The following is a 22,145-nucleotide window of genomic DNA, read 5'->3' as shown; positions in this document are numbered from 1 at the left end:
TTAAGTAAATCAAGAGAACAACAGAGAAATCAAAAGAGATCATGTTCTAGTGTTAAGGCTGGAATGAAGCAAATCAATAAAGAACAGAAAAAACAAAAAGCATTCAGGCTTTATTAGTTACTTTTCTAGCCTTCTCAAATGTGATCTTCCATTCTTTTTTCTTGTTTTACTTCTACTCTTAAACATGATTTCGTTTTTTCGTGATTCCATTCCAACTAGAATCTTTTCTCTCGCTTTATATATTTACTTCATTCCAGCCTTATAACACGTCTTGCTCCTTCTTGATGTTCTTCATTCTAGCCTTTACACTGAAAAATTTTCTATTCTTTCTGTTCTTTCTTGATTTCCTTCATTCTAGCCTTAATTCTCAAAATCTTTCGCATATTTTCTTTAATTTTTTTATTATAGCCTTAATACACTGAAACAGGATCTTTCTCTTATGTTCATCTTTCGTGATTTCGTTCTATCCTAGAATGATTTCATTCTAGCTTTAGTAAAGCGCTTTTAGTTTCTGTTATTTTGATTTCCTTCATTTTAGCTTTAATACTCAAAACAATTTAGTTTCTTTCTATTGTTTTCTTGATTTATTTCATTCTAGTTTTAATACACAACCGCTTAATTTAGCTTTTTCTGTTCTTTATTCATTCTAGCCTTTATACTGAAACATGAGCTTTTTCTTATTTCTTGATATACTGTATATTCTACAGTAGAAAAAGCTTTCTTTAGGTGTTTCTGTAGTTCTATTTATTTCATTCCAGTCTTAATAAACCTTCTCTTTCGCTTCTTTTTCTATTTTGATTTACTTCATCCGAGCTTTAATACACTGAAACATGATCTCTTTCGCTTCTTTCTGTTGTTCCTTCTTGATGTAAAAGAAAGAACAAGAGATATTTTTACAGAGAAAAGGTTAGAGGGAAGTAAATCAAGAAAGAACAACAGAAAGAAACGCAAGAGATCATCTTTAAGTATTAAGGCAAGAATGAATAAAAAAACAACAGAAACAACCTAAAGAAACCTTGTTCTAATGTATGAAGTAACTTAAGGAAGAACAATGGAAAGAAGCAAAATAGATCATAAGAGCATTAAGGCTAGAATGAAGCAAACCACGAAAGAACAGAAAGAAGCGAAGGCTCATGTTTAAAATTATTAAGGCTAGAATGAATTAAATCGAAAAAGAAAAACAGAAAGTATAGACAGAGATTATGTTTCAGTGTATTAATGCTAGAATTAAGTAATCAATAAAGAACAAAGAAACAATCTAAAGAAAGCTTGTTGTAATGTATTAAGTTAGAATGAAGAAAATCAAGGAAGAACAATAGAAACAAAAAAGAAACCTTGTTCTATTGTACTGAGGCTTGAATGAGGTACATCAAGAAATGACAAGAGCGAAAGAGATCATGTTTTAGAGTAATGTCTAGAAGTAAATCAATAAAGAACAAGAGAGAGATTTAAATAAAAAAATAGAAAGTAGCAAGATCATAGGAGCTTTAAGGCTAGAATGAAATAAATCAAGAAAGAATAACAGAAAGAGATCATTTTTAAGATTATTAAGGCTGGAATGAAATCAATAAAGAAGAGAATCAACAAAGCTTGTTCTAGTGTACTAATGCTAGAAAGAAGTAAATCACGAAAAAACAACTGAAAAGCGAAAGACATAGTTTAAGAGAATGAAGGATAGATTGATAATCCAGAATGAAGTAAATCAAGAAAGAACAGAAAGAATATATATAGAGAGAGATCAGGGTATTAAAGCTAGAATGAATAACAAAAAAGAACCGAGAGAAGCGATCATTTTAAGAGTACTAAGGCTAGAATGGAAATCAACAATAGAAAGAAGCTCGTGATTATTTAGAATGTAAATCAAGAAAGAACAATAGAAAGGAGCGAAAGAGCCATGTAAGCATGGCTAGAATGAAAATCAATAAACTAAGAAAGCTTCTCGTGTATAAAGGCTAGAATGAAGTAAATCAAGAATCAACAAGAAGCGAGAGGTTAAAGAGGCTAGAATGAAGTAAATCAAGAAAGAACATCAGAAAGAATAGAAAGAGCATGTTTCAGTGTAATAACACTGGAATAAAGTAAATCAATAAACAATATAAACAAGCTAAGGAAAGTGTTCTGAGAAGGGACTACAGAAAGAAGCAAACAGATCATGAGTAATAAGGCTAGAGTAATAAGAAAAAGCTAGAATTAAGTAAATCAAGAGAACAACAGAGAAATCAAAAGAGATCATGTTCTAGTGTTAAGGCTGGAATGAAGCAAATCAATAAAGAACAGAAAAAACAAAAAGCATTCAGGCTTTATTAGTTACTTTTCTAGCCTTCTCAAATGTGATCTTCCATTCTTTTTTCTTGTTTTACTTCTACTCTTAAACATGATTTCGTTTTTTCGTGATTCCATTCCAACTAGAATCTTTTCTCTCGCTTTATATATTTACTTCATTCCAGCCTTATAACACGTCTTGCTCCTTCTTGATGTTCTTCATTCTAGCCTTTACACTGAAAAATTTTCTATTCTTTCTGTTCTTTCTTGATTTCCTTCATTCTAGCCTTAATTCTCAAAATCTTTCGCATATTTTCTTTAATTTTTTTATTATAGCCTTAATACACTGAAACAGGATCTTTCTCTTATGTTCATCTTTCGTGATTTCGTTCTATCCTAGAATGATTTCATTCTAGCTTTAGTAAAGCGCTTTTAGTTTCTGTTATTTTGATTTCCTTCATTTTAGCTTTAATACTCAAAACAATTTAGTTTCTTTCTATTGTTTTCTTGATTTATTTCATTCTAGTTTTAATACACAACCGCTTAATTTAGCTTTTTCTGTTCTTTATTCATTCTAGCCTTTATACTGAAACATGAGCTTTTTCTTATTTCTTGATATACTGTATATTCTACAGTAGAAAAAGCTTTCTTTAGGTGTTTCTGTAGTTCTATTTATTTCATTCCAGTCTTAATAAACCTTCTCTTTCGCTTCTTTTTCTATTTTGATTTACTTCATCCGAGCTTTAATACACTGAAACATGATCTCTTTCGCTTCTTTCTGTTGTTCCTTCTTGATGTAAAAGAAAGAACAAGAGATATTTTTACAGAGAAAAGGTTAGAGGGAAGTAAATCAAGAAAGAACAACAGAAAGAAACGCAAGAGATCATCTTTAAGTATTAAGGCAAGAATGAATAAAAAAACAACAGAAACAACCTAAAGAAACCTTGTTCTAATGTATGAAGTAACTTAAGGAAGAACAATGGAAAGAAGCAAAATAGATCATAAGAGCATTAAGGCTAGAATGAAGCAAACCACGAAAGAACAGAAAGAAGCGAAGGCTCATGTTTAAAATTATTAAGGCTAGAATGAATTAAATCGAAAAAGAAAAACAGAAAGTATAGACAGAGATTATGTTTCAGTGTATTAATGCTAGAATTAAGTAATCAGTAAAGAACAAAGAAACAATCTAAAGAAAGCTTGTTGTAATGTATTAAGTTAGAATGAAGAAAATCAAGGAAGAACAATAGAAACAAAAAAGAAACCTTGTTCTATTGTACTGAGGCTTGAATGAGGTACATCAAGAAATGACAAGAGCGAAAGAGATCATGTTTTAGAGTAATGTCTAGAAGTAAATCAATAAAGAACAAGAGAGAGATTTAAATAAAAAAATAGAAAGTAGCAAGATCATAGGAGCTTTAAGGCTAGAATGAAATAAATCAAGAAAGAATAACAGAAAGAGATCATTTTTAAGATTATTAAGGCTGGAATGAAATCAATAAAGAAGAGAATCAACAAAGCTTGTTCTAGTGTACTAATGCTAGAAAGAAGTAAATCACGAAAAAACAACTGAAAAGCGAAAGACATAGTTTAAGAGAATGAAGGATAGATTGATAATCCAGAATGAAGTAAATCAAGAAAGAACAGAAAGAATATATATAGAGAGAGATCAGGGTATTAAAGCTAGAATGAATAACAAAAAAGAACCGAGAGAAGCGATCATTTTAAGAGTACTAAGGCTAGAATGGAAATCAACAATAGAAAGAAGCTCGTGATTATTTAGAATGTAAATCAAGAAAGAACAATAGAAAGGAGCGAAAGAGCCATGTAAGCATGGCTAGAATGAAAATCAATAAACTAAGAAAGCTTCTCGTGTATAAAGGCTAGAATGAAGTAAATCAAGAATCAACAAGAAGTGAGAGGTTAAAGAGGCTAGAATGAAGTAAATCAAGAAAGAACATCAGAAAGAATAGAAAGAGCATGTTTCAGTGTAATAACACTGGAATAAAGTAAATCAATAAACAATATAAACAAGCTAAGGAAAGTGTTCTGAGAAGGGACTACAGAAAGAAGCAAACAGATCATGAGTAATAAGGCTAGAGTAATAAGAAAAAGCTAGAATTAAGTAAATCAAGAGAACAACAGAGAAATCAAAAGAGATCATGTTCTAGTGTTAAGGCTGGAATGAAGCAAATCAATAAAGAACAGAAAAAACAAAAAGCATTCAGGCTTTATTAGTTACTTTTCTAGCCTTCTCAAATGTGATCTTCCATTCTTTTTTCTTGTTTTACTTCTACTCTTAAACATGATTTCGTTTTTTCGTGATTCCATTCCAACTAGAATCTTTTCTCTCGCTTTATATATTTACTTCATTCCAGCCTTATAACACGTCTTGCTCCTTCTTGATGTTCTTCATTCTAGCCTTTACACTGAAAAATTTTCTATTCTTTCTGTTCTTTCTTGATTTCCTTCATTCTAGCCTTAATTCTCAAAATCTTTCGCATATTTTCTTTAATTTTTTTATTATAGCCTTAATACACTGAAACAGGATCTTTCTCTTATGTTCATCTTTCGTGATTTCGTTCTATCCGAGAATGATTTCATTCTAGCTTTAGTAAAGCGCTTTTAGTTTCTGTTATTTTGATTTCCTTCATTTTAGCTTTAATACTCAAAACAATTTAGTTTCTTTCTATTGTTTTCTTGATTTATTTCATTCTAGTTTTAATACACAACCGCTTAATTTAGCTTTTTCTGTTCTTTATTCATTCTAGCCTTTATACTGAAACATGAGCTTTTTCTTATTTCTTGATATACTGTATATTCTACAGTAGAAAAAGCTTTCTTTAGGTGTTTCTGTAGTTCTATTTATTTCATTCCAGTCTTAATAAACCTTCTCTTTCGCTTCTTTTTCTATTTTGATTTACTTCATCCGAGCTTTAATACACTGAAACATGATCTCTTTCGCTTCTTTCTGTTGTTCCTTCTTGATGTAAAAGAAAGAACAAGAGATATTTTTACAGAGAAAAGGTTAGAGGGAAGTAAATCAAGAAAGAACAACAGAAAGAAACGCAAGAGATCATCTTTAAGTATTAAGGCAAGAATGAATAAAAAAACAACAGAAACAACCTAAAGAAACCTTGTTCTAATGTATGAAGTAACTTAAGGAAGAACAATGGAAAGAAGCAAAATAGATCATAAGGCTAGAATGAAGCAAACCACGAAAGAACAGAAAGAAGCGAAGGCTCATGTTTAAAATTATTAAGGCTAGAATGAATTAAATCGAAAAAGAAAAACAGAAAGTATAGACAGAGATTATGTTTCAGTGTATTAATGCTAGAATTAAGTAATCAATAAAGAACAAAGAAACAATCTAAAGAAAGCTTGTTGTAATGTATTAAGTTAGAATGAAGAAAATCAAGGAAGAACAATAGAAACAAAAAAGAAACCTTGTTCTATTGTACTGAGGCTTGAATGAGGTACATCAAGAAATGACAAGAGCGAAAGAGATCATGTTTTAGAGTAATGTCTAGAAGTAAATCAATAAAGAACAAGAGAGAGATTTAAATAAAAAAATAGAAAGTAGCAAGATCATAGGAGCTTTAAGGCTAGAATGAAATAAATCAAGAAAGAATAACAGAAAGAGATCATTTTTAAGATTATTAAGGCTGGAATGAAATCAATAAAGAAGAGAATCAACAAAGCTTGTTCTAGTGTACTAATGCTAGAAAGAAGTAAATCACGAAAAAACAACTGAAAAGCGAAAGACATAGTTTAAGAGAATGAAGGATAGATTGATAATCCAGAATGAAGTAAATCAAGAAAGAACAGAAAGAATATATATAGAGAGAGATCAGGGTATTAAAGCTAGAATGAATAACAAAAAAGAACCGAGAGAAGCGATCATTTTAAGAGTACTAAGGCTAGAATGGAAATCAACAATAGAAAGAAGCTCGTGATTATTTAGAATGTAAATCAAGAAAGAACAATAGAAAGGAGCGAAAGAGCCATGTAAGCATGGCTAGAATGAAAATCAATAAACTAAGAAAGCTTCTCGTGTATAAAGGCTAGAATGAAGTAAATCAAGAATCAACAAGAAGCGAGAGGTTAAAGAGGCTAGAATGAAGTAAATCAAGAAAGAACATCAGAAAGAATAGAAAGAGCATGTTTCAGTGTAATAACACTGGAATAAAGTAAATCAATAAACAATATAAACAAGCTAAGGAAAGTGTTCTGAGAAGGGACTACAGAAAGAAGCAAACAGATCATGAGTAATAAGGCTAGAGTAATAAGAAAAAGCTAGAATTAAGTAAATCAAGAGAACAACAGAGAAATCAAAAGAGATCATGTTCTAGTGTTAAGGCTGGAATGAAGCAAATCAATAAAGAACAGAAAAAACAAAAAGCATTCAGGCTTTATTAGTTACTTTTCTAGCCTTCTCAAATGTGATCTTCCATTCTTTTTTCTTGTTTTACTTCTACTCTTAAACATGATTTCGTTTTTTCGTGATTCCATTCCAACTAGAATCTTTTCTCTCGCTTTATATATTTACTTCATTCCAGCCTTATAACACGTCTTGCTCCTTCTTGATGTTCTTCATTCTAGCCTTTACACTGAAAAATTTTCTATTCTTTCTGTTCTTTCTTGATTTCCTTCATTCTAGCCTTAATTCTCAAAATCTTTCGCATATTTTCTTTAATTTTTTTATTATAGCCTTAATACACTGAAACAGGATCTTTCTCTTATGTTCATCTTTCGTGATTTCGTTCTATCCTAGAATGATTTCATTCTAGCTTTAGTAAAGCGCTTTTAATTTCTGTTATTTTGATTTCCTTCATTTTAGCTTTAATACTCAAAACAATTTAGTTTCTTTCTATTGTTTTCTTGATTTATTTCATTCTAGTTTTAATACACAACCGCTTAATTTAGCTTTTTCTGTTCTTTATTCATTCTAGCCTTTATACTGAAACATGAGCTTTTTCTTATTTCTTGATATACTGTATATTCTACAGTAGAAAAAGCTTTCTTTAGGTGTTTCTGTAGTTCTATTTATTTCATTCCAGTCTTAATAAACCTTCTCTTTCGCTTCTTTTTCTATTTTGATTTACTTCATCCGAGCTTTAATACACTGAAACATGATCTCTTTCGCTTCTTTCTGTTGTTCCTTCTTGATGTAAAAGAAAGAACAAGAGATATTTTTACAGAGAAAAGGTTAGAGGGAAGTAAATCAAGAAAGAACAACAGAAAGAAACGCAAGAGATCATCTTTAAGTATTAAGGCAAGAATGAATAAAAAAACAACAGAAACAACCTAAAGAAACCTTGTTCTAATGTATGAAGTAACTTAAGGAAGAACAATGGAAAGAAGCAAAATAGATCATAAGAGCATTAAGGCTAGAATGAAGCAAACCACGAAAGAACAGAAAGAAGCGAAGGCTCATGTTTAAAATTATTAAGGCTAGAATGAATTAAATCGAAAAAGAAAAACAGAAAGTATAGACAGAGATTATGTTTCAGTGTATTAATGCTAGAATTAAGTAATCAATAAAGAACAAAGAAACAATCTAAAGAAAGCTTGTTGTAATGTATTAAGTTAGAATGAAGAAAATCAAGGAAGAACAATAGAAACAAAAAAGAAACCTTGTTCTATTGTACTGAGGCTTGAATGAGGTACATCAAGAAATGACAAGAGCGAAAGAGATCATGTTTTAGAGTAATGTCTAGAAGTAAATCAATAAAGAACAAGAGAGAGATTTAAATAAAAAAATAGAAAGTAGCAAGATCATAGGAGCTTTAAGGCTAGAATGAAATAAATCAAGAAAGAATAACAGAAAGAGATCATTTTTAAGATTATTAAGGCTGGAATGAAATCAATAAAGAAGAGAATCAACAAAGCTTGTTCTAGTGTACTAATGCTAGAAAGAAGTAAATCACGAAAAAACAACTGAAAAGCGAAAGACATAGTTTAAGAGAATGAAGGATAGATTGATAATCCAGAATGAAGTAAATCAAGAAAGAACAGAAAGAATATATATAGAGAGAGATCAGGGTATTAAAGCTAGAATGAATAACAAAAAAGAACCGAGAGAAGCGATCATTTTAAGAGTACTAAGGCTAGAATGGAAATCAACAATAGAAAGAAGCTCGTGATTATTTAGAATGTAAATCAAGAAAGAACAATAGAAAGGAGCGAAAGAGCCATGTAAGCATGGCTAGAATGAAAATCAATAAACTAAGAAAGCTTCTCGTGTATAAAGGCTAGAATGAAGTAAATCAAGAATCAACAAGAAGCGAGAGGTTAAAGAGGCTAGAATGAAGTAAATCAAGAAAGAACATCAGAAAGAATAGAAAGAGCATGTTTCAGTGTAATAACACTGGAATAAAGTAAATCAATAAACAATATAAACAAGCTAAGGAAAGTGTTCTGAGAAGGGACTACAGAAAGAAGCAAACAGATCATGAGTAATAAGGCTAGAGTAATAAGAAAAAGCTAGAATTAAGTAAATCAAGAGAACAACAGAGAAATCAAAAGAGATCATGTTCTAGTGTTAAGGCTGGAATGAAGCAAATCAATAAAGAACAGAAAAAACAAAAAGCATTCAGGCTTTATTAGTTACTTTTCTAGCCTTCTCAAATGTGATCTTCCATTCTTTTTTCTTGTTTTACTTCTACTCTTAAACATGATTTCGTTTTTTCGTGATTCCATTCCAACTAGAATCTTTTCTCTCGCTTTATATATTTACTTCATTCCAGCCTTATAACACGTCTTGCTCCTTCTTGATGTTCTTCATTCTAGCCTTTACACTGAAAAATTTTCTATTCTTTCTGTTCTTTCTTGATTTCCTTCATTCTAGCCTTAATTCTCAAAATCTTTCGCATATTTTCTTTAATTTTTTTATTATAGCCTTAATACACTGAAACAGGATCTTTCTCTTATGTTCATCTTTCGTGATTTCGTTCTATCCGAGAATGATTTCATTCTAGCTTTAGTAAAGCGCTTTTAGTTTCTGTTATTTTGATTTCCTTCATTTTAGCTTTAATACTCAAAACAATTTAGTTTCTTTCTATTGTTTTCTTGATTTATTTCATTCTAGTTTTAATACACAACCGCTTAATTTAGCTTTTTCTGTTCTTTATTCATTCTAGCCTTTATACTGAAACATGAGCTTTTTCTTATTTCTTGATATACTGTATATTCTACAGTAGAAAAAGCTTTCTTTAGGTGTTTCTGTAGTTCTATTTATTTCATTCCAGTCTTAATAAACCTTCTCTTTCGCTTCTTTTTCTATTTTGATTTACTTCATCCGAGCTTTAATACACTGAAACATGATCTCTTTCGCTTCTTTCTGTTGTTCCTTCTTGATGTAAAAGAAAGAACAAGAGATATTTTTACAGAGAAAAGGTTAGAGGGAAGTAAATCAAGAAAGAACAACAGAAAGAAACGCAAGAGATCATCTTTAAGTATTAAGGCAAGAATGAATAAAAAAACAACAGAAACAACCTAAAGAAACCTTGTTCTAATGTATGAAGTAACTTAAGGAAGAACAATGGAAAGAAGCAAAATAGATCATAAGAGCATTAAGGCTAGAATGAAGCAAACCACGAAAGAACAGAAAGAAGCGAAGGCTCATGTTTAAAATTATTAAGGCTAGAATGAATTAAATCGAAAAAGAAAAACAGAAAGTATAGACAGAGATTATGTTTCAGTGTATTAATGCTAGAATTAAGTAATCAATAAAGAACAAAGAAACAATCTAAAGAAAGCTTGTTGTAATGTATTAAGTTAGAATGAAGAAAATCAAGGAAGAACAATAGAAACAAAAAAGAAACCTTGTTCTATTGTACTGAGGCTTGAATGAGGTACATCAAGAAATGACAAGAGCGAAAGAGATCATGTTTTAGAGTAATGTCTAGAAGTAAATCAATAAAGAACAAGAGAGAGATTTAAATAAAAAAATAGAAAGTAGCAAGATCATAGGAGCTTTAAGGCTAGAATGAAATAAATCAAGAAAGAATAACAGAAAGAGATCATTTTTAAGATTATTAAGGCTGGAATGAAATCAATAAAGAAGAGAATCAACAAAGCTTGTTCTAGTGTACTAATGCTAGAAAGAAGTAAATCACGAAAAAACAACTGAAAAGCGAAAGACATAGTTTAAGAGAATGAAGGATAGATTGATAATCCAGAATGAAGTAAATCAAGAAAGAACAGAAAGAATATATATAGAGAGAGATCAGGGTATTAAAGCTAGAATGAATAACAAAAAAGAACCGAGAGAAGCGATCATTTTAAGAGTACTAAGGCTAGAATGGAAATCAACAATAGAAAGAAGCTCGTGATTATTTAGAATGTAAATCAAGAAAGAACAATAGAAAGGAGCGAAAGAGCCATGTAAGCATGGCTAGAATGAAAATCAATAAACTAAGAAAGCTTCTCGTGTATAAAGGCTAGAATGAAGTAAATCAAGAATCAACAAGAAGCGAGAGGTTAAAGAGGCTAGAATGAAGTAAATCAAGAAAGAACATCAGAAAGAATAGAAAGAGCATGTTTCAGTGTAATAACACTGGAATAAAGTAAATCAATAAACAATATAAACAAGCTAAGGAAAGTGTTCTGGGAAGGGACTACAGAAAGAAGCAAACAGATCATGAGTAATAAGGCTAGAGTAATAAGAAAAAGCTAGAATTAAGTAAATCAAGAGAACAACAGAGAAATCAAAAGAGATCATGTTCTAGTGTTAAGGCTGGAATGAAGCAAATCAATAAAGAACAGAAAAAACAAAAAGCATTCAGGCTTTATTAGTTACTTTTCTAGCCTTCTCAAATGTGATCTTCCATTCTTTTTTCTTGTTTTACTTCTACTCTTAAACATGATTTCGTTTTTTCGTGATTCCATTCCAACTAGAATCTTTTCTCTCGCTTTATATATTTACTTCATTCCAGCCTTATAACACGTCTTGCTCCTTCTTGATGTTCTTCATTCTAGCCTTTACACTGAAAAATTTTCTATTCTTTCTGTTCTTTCTTGATTTCCTTCATTCTAGCCTTAATTCTCAAAATCTTTCGCATATTTTCTTTAATTTTTTTATTATAGCCTTAATACACTGAAACAGGATCTTTCTCTTATGTTCATCTTTCGTGATTTCGTTCTATCCGAGAATGATTTCATTCTAGCTTTAGTAAAGCGCTTTTAGTTTCTGTTATTTTGATTTCCTTCATTTTAGCTTTAATACTCAAAACAATTTAGTTTCTTTCTATTGTTTTCTTGATTTATTTCATTCTAGTTTTAATACACAACCGCTTAATTTAGCTTTTTCTGTTCTTTATTCATTCTAGCCTTTATACTGAAACATGAGCTTTTTCTTATTTCTTGATATACTGTATATTCTACAGTAGAAAAAGCTTTCTTTAGGTGTTTCTGTAGTTCTATTTATTTCATTCCAGTCTTAATAAACCTTCTCTTTCGCTTCTTTTTCTATTTTGATTTACTTCATCCGAGCTTTAATACACTGAAACATGATCTCTTTCGCTTCTTTCTGTTGTTCCTTCTTGATGTAAAAGAAAGAACAAGAGATATTTTTACAGAGAAAAGGTTAGAGGGAAGTAAATCAAGAAAGAACAACAGAAAGAAACGCAAGAGATCATCTTTAAGTATTAAGGCAAGAATGAATAAAAAAACAACAGAAACAACCTAAAGAAACCTTGTTCTAATGTATGAAGTAACTTAAGGAAGAACAATGGAAAGAAGCAAAATAGATCATAAGGCTAGAATGAAGCAAACCACGAAAGAACAGAAAGAAGCGAAGGCTCATGTTTAAAATTATTAAGGCTAGAATGAATTAAATCGAAAAAGAAAAACAGAAAGTATAGACAGAGATTATGTTTCAGTGTATTAATGCTAGAATTAAGTAATCAATAAAGAACAAAGAAACAATCTAAAGAAAGCTTGTTGTAATGTATTAAGTTAGAATGAAGAAAATCAAGGAAGAACAATAGAAACAAAAAAGAAACCTTGTTCTATTGTACTGAGGCTTGAATGAGGTACATCAAGAAATGACAAGAGCGAAAGAGATCATGTTTTAGAGTAATGTCTAGAAGTAAATCAATAAAGAACAAGAGAGAGATTTAAATAAAAAAATAGAAAGTAGCAAGATCATAGGAGCTTTAAGGCTAGAATGAAATAAATCAAGAAAGAATAACAGAAAGAGATCATTTTTAAGATTATTAAGGCTGGAATGAAATCAATAAAGAAGAGAATCAACAAAGCTTGTTCTAGTGTACTAATGCTAGAAAGAAGTAAATCACGAAAAAACAACTGAAAAGCGAAAGACATAGTTTAAGAGAATGAAGGATAGATTGATAATCCAGAATGAAGTAAATCAAGAAAGAACAGAAAGAATATATATAGAGAGAGATCAGGGTATTAAAGCTAGAATGAATAACAAAAAAGAACCGAGAGAAGCGATCATTTTAAGAGTACTAAGGCTAGAATGGAAATCAACAATAGAAAGAAGCTCGTGATTATTTAGAATGTAAATCAAGAAAGAACAATAGAAAGGAGCGAAAGAGCCATGTAAGCATGGCTAGAATGAAAATCAATAAACTAAGAAAGCTTCTCGTGTATAAAGGCTAGAATGAAGTAAATCAAGAATCAACAAGAAGCGAGAGGTTAAAGAGGCTAGAATGAAGTAAATCAAGAAAGAACATCAGAAAGAATAGAAAGAGCATGTTTCAGTGTAATAACACTGGAATAAAGTAAATCAATAAACAATATAAACAAGCTAAGGAAAGTGTTCTGAGAAGGGACTACAGAAAGAAGCAAACAGATCATGAGTAATAAGGCTAGAGTAATAAGAAAAAGCTAGAATTAAGTAAATCAAGAGAACAACAGAGAAATCAAAAGAGATCATGTTCTAGTGTTAAGGCTGGAATGAAGCAAATCAATAAAGAACAGAAAAAACAAAAAGCATTCAGGCTTTATTAGTTACTTTTCTAGCCTTCTCAAATGTGATCTTCCATTCTTTTTTCTTGTTTTACTTCTACTCTTAAACATGATTTCGTTTTTTCGTGATTCCATTCCAACTAGAATCTTTTCTCTCGCTTTATATATTTACTTCATTCCAGCCTTATAACACGTCTTGCTCCTTCTTGATGTTCTTCATTCTAGCCTTTACACTGAAAAATTTTCTATTCTTTCTGTTCTTTCTTGATTTCCTTCATTCTAGCCTTAATTCTCAAAATCTTTCGCATATTTTCTTTAATTTTTTTATTATAGCCTTAATACACTGAAACAGGATCTTTCTCTTATGTTCATCTTTCGTGATTTCGTTCTATCCGAGAATGATTTCATTCTAGCTTTAGTAAAGCGCTTTTAGTTTCTGTTATTTTGATTTCCTTCATTTTAGCTTTAATACTCAAAACAATTTAGTTTCTTTCTATTGTTTTCTTGATTTATTTCATTCTAGTTTTAATACACAACCGCTTAATTTAGCTTTTTCTGTTCTTTATTCATTCTAGCCTTTATACTGAAACATGAGCTTTTTCTTATTTCTTGATATACTGTATATTCTACAGTAGAAAAAGCTTTCTTTAGGTGTTTCTGTAGTTCTATTTATTTCATTCCAGTCTTAATAAACCTTCTCTTTCGCTTCTTTTTCTATTTTGATTTACTTCATCCGAGCTTTAATACACTGAAACATGATCTCTTTCGCTTCTTTCTGTTGTTCCTTCTTGATGTAAAAGAAAGAACAAGAGATATTTTTACAGAGAAAAGGTTAGAGGGAAGTAAATCAAGAAAGAACAACAGAAAGAAACGCAAGAGATCATCTTTAAGTATTAAGGCAAGAATGAATAAAAAAACAACAGAAACAACCTAAAGAAACCTTGTTCTAATGTATGAAGTAACTTAAGGAAGAACAATGGAAAGAAGCAAAATAGATCATAAGAGCATTAAGGCTAGAATGAAGCAAACCACGAAAGAACAGAAAGAAGCGAAGGCTCATGTTTAAAATTATTAAGGCTAGAATGAATTAAATCGAAAAAGAAAAACAGAAAGTATAGACAGAGATTATGTTTCAGTGTATTAATGCTAGAATTAAGTAATCAATAAAGAACAAAGAAACAATCTAAAGAAAGCTTGTTGTAATGTATTAAGTTAGAATGAAGAAAATCAAGGAAGAACAATAGAAACAAAAAAGAAACCTTGTTCTATTGTACTGAGGCTTGAATGAGGTACATCAAGAAATGACAAGAGCGAAAGAGATCATGTTTTAGAGTAATGTCTAGAAGTAAATCAATAAAGAACAAGAGAGAGATTTAAATAAAAAAATAGAAAGTAGCAAGATCATAGGAGCTTTAAGGCTAGAATGAAATAAATCAAGAAAGAATAACAGAAAGAGATCATTTTTAAGATTATTAAGGCTGGAATGAAATCAATAAAGAAGAGAATCAACAAAGCTTGTTCTAGTGTACTAATGCTAGAAAGAAGTAAATCACGAAAAAACAACTGAAAAGCGAAAGACATAGTTTAAGAGAATGAAGGATAGATTGATAATCCAGAATGAAGTAAATCAAGAAAGAACAGAAAGAATATATAGAGAGAGAGATCAGGGTATTAAAGCTAGAATGAATAACAAAAAAGAACCGAGAGAAGCGATCATTTTAAGAGTACTAAGGCTAGAATGGAAATCAACAATAGAAAGAAGCTCGTGATTATTTAGAATGTAAATCAAGAAAGAACAATAGAAAGGAGCGAAAGAGCCATGTAAGCATGGCTAGAATGAAAATCAATAAACTAAGAAAGCTTCTCGTGTATAAAGGCTAGAATGAAGTAAATCAAGAATCAACAAGAAGCGAGAGGTTAAAGAGGCTAGAATGAAGTAAATCAAGAAAGAACATCAGAAAGAATAGAAAGAGCATGTTTCAGTGTAATAACACTGGAATAAAGTAAATCAATAAACAATATAAACAAGCTAAGGAAAGTGTTCTGAGAAGGGACTACAGAAAGAAGCAAACAGATCATGAGTAATAAGGCTAGAGTAATAAGAAAAAGCTAGAATTAAGTAAATCAAGAGAACAACAGAGAAATCAAAAGAGATCATGTTCTAGTGTTAAGGCTGGAATGAAGCAAATCAATAAAGAACAGAAAAAACAAAAAGCATTCAGGCTTTATTAGTTACTTTTCTAGCCTTCTCAAATGTGATCTTCCATTCTTTTTTCTTGTTTTACTTCTACTCTTAAACATGATTTCGTTTTTTCGTGATTCCATTCCAACTAGAATCTTTTCTCTCGCTTTATATATTTACTTCATTCCAGCCTTATAACACGTCTTGCTCCTTCTTGATGTTCTTCATTCTAGCCTTTACACTGAAAAATTTTCTATTCTTTCTGTTCTTTCTTGATTTCCTTCATTCTAGCCTTAATTCTCAAAATCTTTCGCATATTTTCTTTAATTTTTTTATTATAGCCTTAATACACTGAAACAGGATCTTTCTCTTATGTTCATCTTTCGTGATTTCGTTCTATCCTAGAATGATTTCATTCTAGCTTTAGTAAAGCGCTTTTAGTTTCTGTTATTTTGATTTCCTTCATTCTAGCTTTAATACTCAAAACAATTTAGTTTCTTTCTATTGTTTTCTTGATTTATTTCATTCTAGTTTTAATACACAACCGCTTAATTTAGCTTTTTCTGTTCTTTATTCATTCTAGCCTTTATACTGAAACATGAGCTTTTTCTTATTTCTTGATATACTGTATATTCTACAGTAGAAAAAGCTTTCTTTAGGTGTTTCTGTAGTTCTATTTATTTCATTCCAGTCTTAATAAACCTTCTCTTTCGCTTCTTTTTCTATTTTGATTTACTTCATCCGAGCTTTAATACACTGAAACATGATCTCTTTCGCTTCTTTCTGTTGTTCCTTCTTGATGTAAAAGAAAGAACAAGAGATATTTTTACAGGGAAAAGGTTAGAGGGAAGTAAATCAAGAAAGAACAACAGAAAGAAACGCAAGAGATCATCTTTAAGTATTAAGGCAAGAATGAATAAAAAAACAACAGAAACAACCTAAAGAAACCTTGTTCTAATGTATGAAGTAACTTAAGGAAGAACAATGGAAAGAAGCAAAATAGATCATAAGAGCATTAAGGCTAGAATGAAGCAAACCACGAAAGCTTGTTCTAGTGTACTAATGCTAGAAAGAAGTAAATCACGAAAAAACAACTGAAAAGCGAAAGACATAGTTTAAGAGAATGAAGGATAGATTGATAATCCAGAATGAAGTAAATCAAGAAAGAACAGAAAGAATATATAGAGAGAGAGATCAGGGTATTAAAGCTAGAATGAATAACAAAAAAGAACCGAGAGAAGCGATCATTTTAAGAGTACTAAGGCTAGAATGGAAATCAACAATAGAAAGAAGCTCGTGATTATTTAGAATGTAAATCAAGAAAGAACAATAGAAAGGAGCGAAAGAGCCATGTAAGCATGGCTAGAATGAAAATCAATAAACTAAGAAAGCTTCTCGTGTATAAAGGCTAGAATGAAGTAAATCAAGAATCAACAAGAAGCGAGAGGTTAAAGAGGCTAGAATGAAGTAAATCAAGAAAGAACATCAGAAAGAATAGAAAGAGCATGTTTCAGTGTAATAACACTGGAATAAAGTAAATCAATAAACAATATAAACAAGCTAAGGAAAGTGTTCTGAGAAGGGACTACAGAAAGAAGCAAACAGATCATGAGTAATAAGGCTAGAGTAATAAGAAAAAGCTAGAATTAAGTAAATCAAGAGAACAACAGAGAAATCAAAAGAGATCATGTTCTAGTGTTAAGGCTGGAATGAAGCAAATCAATAAAGAACAGAAAAAACAAAAAGCATTCAGGCTTTATTAGTTACTTTTCTAGCCTTCTCAAATGTGATCTTCCATTCTTTTTTCTTGTTTTACTTCTACTCTTAAACATGATTTCGTTTTTTCGTGATTCCATTCCAACTAGAATCTTTTCTCTCGCTTTATATATTTACTTCATTCCAGCCTTATAACACGTCTTGCTCCTTCTTGATGTTCTTCATTCTAGCCTTTACACTGAAAAATTTTCTATTCTTTCTGTTCTTTCTTGATTTCCTTCATTCTAGCCTTAATTCTCAAAATCTTTCGCATATTTTCTTTAATTTTTTTATTATAGCCTTAATACACTGAAACAGGATCTTTCTCTTATGTTCATCTTTCGTGATTTCGTTCTATCCGAGAATGATTTCATTCTAGCTTTAGTAAAGCGCTTTTAGTTTCTGTTATTTTGATTTCCTTCATTTTAGCTTTAATACTCAAAACAATTTAGTTTCTTTCTATTGTTTTCTTGATTTATTTCATTCTAGTTTTAATACACAACCGCTTAATTTAGCTTTTTCTGTTCTTTATTCATTCTAGCCTTTATACTGAAACATGAGCTTTTTCTTATTTCTTGATATACTGTATATTCTACAGTAGAAAAAGCTTTCTTTAGGTGTTTCTGTAGTTCTATTTATTTCATTCCAGTCTTAATAAACCTTCTCTTTCGCTTCTTTTTCTATTTTGATTTACTTCATCCGAGCTTTAATACACTGAAACATGATCTCTTTCGCTTCTTTCTGTTGTTCCTTCTTGATGTAAAAGAAAGAACAAGAGATATTTTTACAGAGAAAAGGTTAGAGGGAAGTAAATCAAGAAAGAACAACAGAAAGAAACGCAAGAGATCATCTTTAAGTATTAAGGCAAGAATGAATAAAAAAACAACAGAAACAACCTAAAGAAACCTTGTTCTAATGTATGAAGTAACTTAAGGAAGAACAATGGAAAGAAGCAAAATAGATCATAAGGCTAGAATGAAGCAAACCACGAAAGAACAGAAAGAAGCGAAGGCTCATGTTTAAAATTATTAAGGCTAGAATGAATTAAATCGAAAAAGAAAAACAGAAAGTATAGACAGAGATTATGTTTCAGTGTATTAATGCTAGAATTAAGTAATCAATAAAGAACAAAGAAACAATCTAAAGAAAGCTTGTTGTAATGTATTAAGTTAGAATGAAGAAAATCAAGGAAGAACAATAGAAACAAAAAAGAAACCTTGTTCTATTGTACTGAGGCTTGAATGAGGTACATCAAGAAATGACAAGAGCGAAAGAGATCATGTTTTAGAGTAATGTCTAGAAGTAAATCAATAAAGAACAAGAGAGAGATTTAAATAAAAAAATAGAAAGTAGCAAGATCATAGGAGCTTTAAGGCTAGAATGAAATAAATCAAGAAAGAATAACAGAAAGAGATCATTTTTAAGATTATTAAGGCTGGAATGAAATCAATAAAGAAGAGAATCAACAAAGCTTGTTCTAGTGTACTAATGCTAGAAAGAAGTAAATCACGAAAAAACAACTGAAAAGCGAAAGACATAGTTTAAGAGAATGAAGGATAGATTGATAATCCAGAATGAAGTAAATCAAGAAAGAACAGAAAGAATATATATAGAGAGAGATCAGGGTATTAAAGCTAGAATGAATAACAAAAAAGAACCGAGAGAAGCGATCATTTTAAGAGTACTAAGGCTAGAATGGAAATCAACAATAGAAAGAAGCTCGTGATTATTTAGAATGTAAATCAAGAAAGAACAATAGAAAGGAGCGAAAGAGCCATGTAAGCATGGCTAGAATGAAAATCAATAAACTAAGAAAGCTTCTCGTGTATAAAGGCTAGAATGAAGTAAATCAAGAATCAACAAGAAGCGAGAGGTTAAAGAGGCTAGAATGAAGTAAATCAAGAAAGAACATCAGAAAGAATAGAAAGAGCATGTTTCAGTGTAATAACACTGGAATAAAGTAAATCAATAAACAATATAAACAAGCTAAGGAAAGTGTTCTGAGAAGGGACTACAGAAAGAAGCAAACAGATCATGAGTAATAAGGCTAGAGTAATAAGAAAAAGCTAGAATTAAGTAAATCAAGAGAACAACAGAGAAATCAAAAGAGATCATGTTCTAGTGTTAAGGCTGGAATGAAGCAAATCAATAAAGAACAGAAAAAACAAAAAGCATTCAGGCTTTATTAGTTACTTTTCTAGCCTTCTCAAATGTGATCTTCCATTCTTTTTTCTTGTTTTACTTCTACTCTTAAACATGATTTCGTTTTTTCGTGATTCCATTCCAACTAGAATCTTTTCTCTCGCTTTATATATTTACTTCATTCCAGCCTTATAACACGTCTTGCTCCTTCTTGATGTTCTTCATTCTAGCCTTTACACTGAAAAATTTTCTATTCTTTCTGTTCTTTCTTGATTTCCTTCATTCTAGCCTTAATTCTCAAAATCTTTCGCATATTTTCTTTAATTTTTTTATTATAGCCTTAATACACTGAAACAGGATCTTTCTCTTATGTTCATCTTTCGTGATTTCGTTCTATCCGAGAATGATTTCATTCTAGCTTTAGTAAAGCGCTTTTAGTTTCTGTTATTTTGATTTCCTTCATTTTAGCTTTAATACTCAAAACAATTTAGTTTCTTTCTATTGTTTTCTTGATTTATTTCATTCTAGTTTTAATACACAACCGCTTAATTTAGCTTTTTCTGTTCTTTATTCATTCTAGCCTTTATACTGAAACATGAGCTTTTTCTTATTTCTTGATATACTGTATATTCTACAGTAGAAAAAGCTTTCTTTAGGTGTTTCTGTAGTTCTATTTATTTCATTCCAGTCTTAATAAACCTTCTCTTTCGCTTCTTTTTCTATTTTGATTTACTTCATCCGAGCTTTAATACACTGAAACATGATCTCTTTCGCTTCTTTCTGTTGTTCCTTCTTGATGTAAAAGAAAGAACAAGAGATATTTTTACAGAGAAAAGGTTAGAGGGAAGTAAATCAAGAAAGAACAACAGAAAGAAACGCAAGAGATCATCTTTAAGTATTAAGGCAAGAATGAATAAAAAAACAACAGAAACAACCTAAAGAAACCTTGTTCTAATGTATGAAGTAACTTAAGGAAGAACAATGGAAAGAAGCAAAATAGATCATAAGAGCATTAAGGCTAGAATGAAGCAAACCACGAAAGAACAGAAAGAAGCGAAGGCTCATGTTTAAAATTATTAAGGCTAGAATGAATTAAATCGAAAAAGAAAAACAGAAAGTATAGACAGAGATTATGTTTCAGTGTATTAATGCTAGAATTAAGTAATCAATAAAGAACAAAGAAACAATCTAAAGAAAGCTTGTTGTAATGTATTAAGTTAGAATGAAGAAAATCAAGGAAGAACAATAGAAACAAAAAAGAAACCTTGTTCTATTGTACTGAGGCTTGAATGAGGTACATCAAGAAATGACAAGAGCGAAAGAGATCATGTTTTAGAGTAATGTCTAGAAGTAAATCAATAAAGAACAAGAGAGAGATTTAAATAAAAAAATAGAAAGTAGCAAGATCATAGGAGCTTTAAGGCTAGAATGAAATAAATCAAGAAAGAATAACAGAAAGAGATCATTTTTAAGATTATTAAGGCTGGAATGAAATCAATAAAGAAGAGAATCAACAAAGCTTGTTCTAGTGTACTAATGCTAGAAAGAAGTAAATCACGAAAAAACAACTGAAAAGCGAAAGACATAGTTTAAGAGAATGAAGGATAGATTGATAATCCAGAATGAAGTAAATCAAGAAAGAACAGAAAGAATATATAGAGAGAGAGATCAGGGTATTAAAGCTAGAATGAATAACAAAAAAGAACCGAGAGAAGCGATCATTTTAAGAGTACTAAGGCTAGAATGGAAATCAACAATAGAAAGAAGCTCGTGATTATTTAGAATGTAAATCAAGAAAGAACAATAGAAAGGAGCGAAAGAGCCATGTAAGCATGGCTAGAATGAAAATCAATAAACTAAGAAAGCTTCTCGTGTATAAAGGCTAGAATGAAGTAAATCAAGAATCAACAAGAAGCGAGAGGTTAAAGAGGCTAGAATGAAGTAAATCAAGAAAGAACATCAGAAAGAATAGAAAGAGCATGTTTCAGTGTAATAACACTGGAATAAAGTAAATCAATAAACAATATAAACAAGCTAAGGAAAGTGTTCTGAGAAGGGACTACAGAAAGAAGCAAACAGATCATGAGTAATAAGGCTAGAGTAATAAGAAAAAGCTAGAATTAAGTAAATCAAGAGAACAACAGAGAAATCAAAAGAGATCATGTTCTAGTGTTAAGGCTGGAATGAAGCAAATCAATAAAGAACAGAAAAAACAAAAAGCATTCAGGCTTTATTAGTTACTTTTCTAGCCTTCTCAAATGTGATCTTCCATTCTTTTTTCTTGTTTTACTTCTACTCTTAAACATGATTTCGTTTTTTCGTGATTCCATTCCAACTAGAATCTTTTCTCTCGCTTTATATATTTACTTCATTCCAGCCTTATAACACGTCTTGCTCCTTCTTGATGTTCTTCATTCTAGCCTTTACACTGAAAAATTTTCTATTCTTTCTGTTCTTTCTTGATTTCCTTCATTCTAGCCTTAATTCTCAAAATCTTTCGCATATTTTCTTTAATTTTTTTATTATAGCCTTAATACACTGAAACAGGATCTTTCTCTTATGTTCATCTTTCGTGATTTCGTTCTATCCTAGAATGATTTCATTCTAGCTTTAGTAAAGCGCTTTTAGTTTCTGTTATTTTGATTTCCTTCATTCTAGCTTTAATACTCAAAACAATTTAGTTTCTTTCTATTGTTTTCTTGATTTATTTCATTCTAGTTTTAATACACAACCGCTTAATTTAGCTTTTTCTGTTCTTTATTCATTCTAGCCTTTATACTGAAACATGAGCTTTTTCTTATTTCTTGATATACTGTATATTCTACAGTAGAAAAAGCTTTCTTTAGGTGTTTCTGTAGTTCTATTTATT

The sequence above is a fragment of the Pogona vitticeps genome, chromosome 1 (genome assembly GCF_051106095.1).
Source record: "Pogona vitticeps strain Pit_001003342236 chromosome 1, PviZW2.1, whole genome shotgun sequence".
Taxonomy (NCBI): domain Eukaryota; kingdom Metazoa; phylum Chordata; class Lepidosauria; order Squamata; family Agamidae; genus Pogona; species Pogona vitticeps.
The sequence above is the reverse complement of the archived record's forward strand: the minus strand, read 5'-3'. Positions refer to the sequence as shown.